Source organism: Xenopus laevis, chromosome 5L, assembly GCF_017654675.1.
Source record: "Xenopus laevis strain J_2021 chromosome 5L, Xenopus_laevis_v10.1, whole genome shotgun sequence".
Lineage (NCBI taxonomy): Eukaryota > Metazoa > Chordata > Amphibia > Anura > Pipidae > Xenopus > Xenopus laevis.
In genome coordinates this window covers 151,900,751-151,905,719 of record NC_054379.1, presented here as the reverse complement: position 1 = coordinate 151,905,719, position 4,969 = coordinate 151,900,751, and positions in this window count along the sequence as shown.

The window sequence follows — 4,969 nt, the reverse complement described above, 5'->3', positions numbered from 1 at the left end:
AGACAAACACACAGAGACACACGGCTTTCCAAACCGGAAGCTTCTCAGTGGCCAAGACCGGAAGTAGTCACCATCGTTCGGCGCCAGATGGCACTGACTGAACTACGGGACGCGTCTTAATGAATTTTATCGGCGGCCATGTTTGATAGTGGCAACAGCCCAAGCGTGATATTAACATTTATAATTATATAGGCCTTTCATAGACGTGATTCTGTCATGTGTAGATAGAACTGATTTAGGGTAGCAGCATAAGGAGGATTGGACTCCACCCCAGCATCAGAGAATTATGTGCATAAAAGCTCAGTCAGGGGATTGTTTTATTATGTAAAAAAGTACTTGGATATTTCTATAGGGGCATGACTGATAGCTGCGGGCTGTCCTTATATTGGAGCGTTTAAGTCCTCCTCCTAAAGACTGTAAAGGGATTCTGGGACTTGTAGTTTAAAATCAGCTGACACAGGAACCCCAGCCCTGCACTAGCTGTAGTTACACATCTCTTAGTACGGTTGCCACCTGTCCGGTAAAAATGATAGCTGATCCCAATGTTATTGATAGGGAAAAAAATAAATATATAGGAAGGCCGGTATTTTTTTCCAGAAAAGGTGACAACCCTACTTCTCAGCCATCCGCCCTTGCTAGAGTACTACAAGACAGCGTGTCTTTGTTTATCTGATTTTAAATTACTTTTTGTATGGCTTGGGCTTTGACCCCCTTACAGAGGCAACATAACCCCTATTTCAACATCTCTAGTTCAATAGGCAGGGCTTGTGCTGAACTCAAAAGCCTTAAAGGAGAAACAAACCCTTAATAAAAATTAAAAAAACCTACCCCCAGGCCCCAACCCTACACAGTACCCCCTCTCCTCCCCCCAGCCTAGCTGCCCCCTGGGCAAATGCCCCTAACTCTTTACTTACCCCACTGTGAAGATTCTGTCCAGCGGAAATTCACAGGCGCCATCTTTTACCGCGTCAGTGACCTTGGAATGAGACCGGCGCTTCAGCAATTTTCGTGAGTTTCAGCTCATGCACAGTTGTCGTGAAATTGAAATTTGCTTCAACTGCGCCATCTCAGAATCTTGTTTGTGCACCAGAATGGGGGACCTGATGTCCATCCCCATGCCCTGGCTACACAATTAAATGGTAAAGAGAACGGGGGAATGTGGGGAGAGCAGTGACATCTAGGAAGTGCTGAATGGAAAGTGAAAGTAATTGTGTGCCTAAAGCATAGAGGAGGGGCAGGCAATATTTGATTGACAGCTAAGATTTTTAAATGAGTTTACAACACCTATGCACTAGCGATGCAGCCCCCCTTTAACCCCCTCCAAAGCTGACTAAGTGGGAGAGGGGGGGCAGCAGCAGACCCAGGACCTGCTGCAGTCTGTTAATTTCTTAGCTAAGGAGCATTCATTATACAAAGGCTGATTTCTGATTGTGCTCAGAAGTAAAAAGGAGTTGCTCACCTTCCAAACACTTTTTTCAATTCGGTTGTTTTTAGATTGTTCCCCAGAAATAAATACTTTTTCTCAATTAATTTCCATTATTTATTTTTTACTGTTTTTCCAAAATCTAAGTTTAAAGTTGAATGTTCATGTCTCTGGCGTTTGAGTCTGGCAGCTCAGTAATTCAGGCGCAGACTCTGAACGGTTACAGTTTTGCAACATTTAGTTGATCCATTTCTCAGCAGCATCTCTGGAGTATTAGCAACTATTGTATCAATTCTAATAGCATCCTGTAATGAAACCCAGAGATTCTGATCAGCAGGGACAAAGATAAGAAATGTATCAACTAAATGTATCAGTTTAGAACAGTTTACAGGGTCGGCGACCCTCCCCCTCCCAGAGCTGCTTCAGAAGGTGAAAAAATACAGTTTACACTTCAATATAAAAAAAACGGTCACACAGAAAATAGAGAAAGTCATTATTTCTGGTGATGTATCTTAAAACAACTAGTTGTTTAAAGGTGAACCAGCCCTTTAAGGGCTGAACTTAAGGGCGTCTTTCGACAGCTGTCTTCGGATCGACAAAATGCAGGAGACAAGACGGATGAAGCCGCAGCCAGCAAGATCGAATTGGAATGAACCAAAAGTAGCAGGTAAGAACTACATGATAAGACTGTTGGATGAAGACTTTCAACATTCACATCTGACAGTCGTGTCATTTCAGTGTAGTTCTTACCTGCTACTTTTGGTTCATTCCAATTCGATATTGTTGGCTGTGGCTTCATCCGACTTGTCTCCTGCATTTTGTCAATCCGAGGAGAGCCGACGGAGTTCAGCCCTTAGTTTCAGATTTTTTTCCTGTTTACTTAAATATCTAAAATAATTAGCATTACACTAATGTTGAAAGAGACATTGTGTTCTACAGCAGATACTAGTAAATAAATGGAAATAGGCAATAAAATCCATACTGATTCTTTGGTCCCATCATGGTGGCATCACAGATTTAACAGGTTAATAAACCCTAAATTAGGGGTTGGCAGAATACCAATTGTACTGATTGCAGCAGAATTCCTGGGCAGTTTATGCATTGCTCTTAAACCAATAGCCCACATGCATGATCAGACTGGTATTGTATGAGTGACAGTGATCTGATCTGCAGAGACATAATATTTCCCACCACCAGGAGATATTTAAAACTAGATAATGGAAATCTGCAGACAGCAGTGGTTTCTGTGCAGCTATGCAATGTACAACTGAGTGATGTCCATCTGGTTTTTAGGGGTGGGGTGCAACCCAAAGAGACATCAGCTAACTGAATAGAGTGTTGACACCAGTGGCAGAATATTATAGGGGCTTTTAAAGGGGGACTAAAGTCTAAAATAGAATAATGTTAAAAATGCAGTATATAATATAATAAACATAAACATGAACTTACTGCACCAGAAGCCTACTTAAACAAATGATTTATGTTTTCAAAGTTGGCTGCAGGGGGCTGTCATCTTGTAACTTTGTTAAACATCTTTCGCATTCCTCCTAACATTTTGGAAATGAAAAGAGGGACAAAAAAAGTTGTTGCAAGTAGCGCAGCAATTTTTTTTGACCAAACCTATTTTGTGGCCACGATCCATAATTACCATGTTCATTTTACAAAATTTGGCAGGTTATGAAAGTTTGAACATATTTCTGTGTTTTTTTTTCAGTTGATACAGTTTTGCTAATGAAGGTGAATTGCCCTTTAAGCTGTGTGTCTAAGTTCTCCCAAGGGACCTGTTTATCAAATTGTTACAATTACTTATTTGCTTATCTCAAAATTGTTACAAAAGTATCTTAGTTGCACCTGGGACTGCTCTGGGCTCTCTGCCAAAAGCCACTTACTGTAAGTTAGAAACTTTGTATCTTTTTCTGACTGTTCCATGCAGAAAACTTCGGGACAAATGTGGGACTGCTGGTTGAGCTGTCAAAAGCAGGACTGTCCCGCTGAAAACGGGACAGTTGGGAGGTATGTCTTTGCAAGACCAAGACTATGCACATGCTCAGTGTGGTCTGGGCGTCAGTTGGGAGGTTAAGCTTAGGGATCTTCATAGATTATCAAAACAGCACAAGTCAAATAATATCTGACACAGAAGCTGATACAGCAAGACTGATTAATAATCAGAATATTCAGACTGCACTGGGTCTGCGGATACAATTTCTACACAGTCTCCAGCTGCTTTAAAGGAAACAAACAAAGCTGCTCAAGTTCTGGGAAGTAAGGTGGGTAGTGATGGGCGAATTTATTCGCCAGGCGCGAATTCGCGGCGAATTTGCGCGATTCGCCGCCAGCGAATAAATTCGCGAAACTCCCGCGAAAATTCGCGGAAAAAATTCGCCGGCGTCAAAAAAATTTTTTCCGAAAAACGGACGCCGGCGTCAAAAACGGGCGCCGGCGTCAAAAACGTGACGCCGGCACCGTTTCGCGAATTTTTCGCCGTTTCGCGAATTTTGCACGAAATTCGCGAATTTTTCAGCGAAGCGAAACGGCGCAAATTCGCCCATCACTAAAGGTGGGGGCTCTCCCCTTACATTTGAAAGTATGCAGAGCAGTTGGGGACCTTCTGAAATTTCCTATCTGCAGCTGTAAGAGCAAGTAAAATGGGGGAATTTCACTGCATACAGTCAGGTTTATTATAAAAACGGTACACATTTTTAATTAAAGAATATTGGAGATAGATTTCTTTTTCATTAAATTGTATTTTATTTTTTGCCTTTACATCCCCTTTAAGGCAGCCATCAGTGTGCTGCCTATATGTTGCCTGAATTATGTAATTTGTGGCAGAAAAAAAACTGCAGCCAAGCAGATGGTTGATGATAAAATGTCTTGCTTGCATGGCAAGTAAGTGCCTGACTCCCACATTATCCCTGTAGCAGCATATAACGTTCCCAAACTGTCAATCTCATGCTCAGTTTCCTTCTCAGTACTTTTGAAAGTTAAATGGAACACTGACAGCTGAAATTTATTAAAGGTGTTGTTCTCCTTTAAATTTACTTTTAGTATGATGTGGAGAGTGATATTCTGAGACAATTTGCGATTGCTTTTCATTTTATATTTTTTCTAGTTATTACATTTTTATTTAGCAGCTTTCCAGTTTGCTGTTTCAGCATTCTGGTTGCTAGGGTCCAAATTCCCCTAGCAATCACGCACGGCTTTGAATGAAAGACTGGAATATGAATAGAAGAGGGACTGAAAAAAAAAGACGAGTAATAAAAAGAAGCAATAACAAAATATGTAGCCTTAAAGAACAGTTGTTTTTAGATGCAGTCAGTGACCCCCATTTGAAAGCTGGAAAGAGTCAAAAGCAGAAGGCAAATATAGAAAAACACTATAAGAAATAAATAATGAAGACTAATTGAAAAGTTCATTAGAATTGGCCATTCTATAACACACTAAAAGTTAACTTAAAGGTGGACAACACCTTTAATAGTGTTTCATAGTAGCAAGTTATGACAGTGCCTCCTGAGAATGGTTTGGATTTATAAGGTAGATCAAACATGG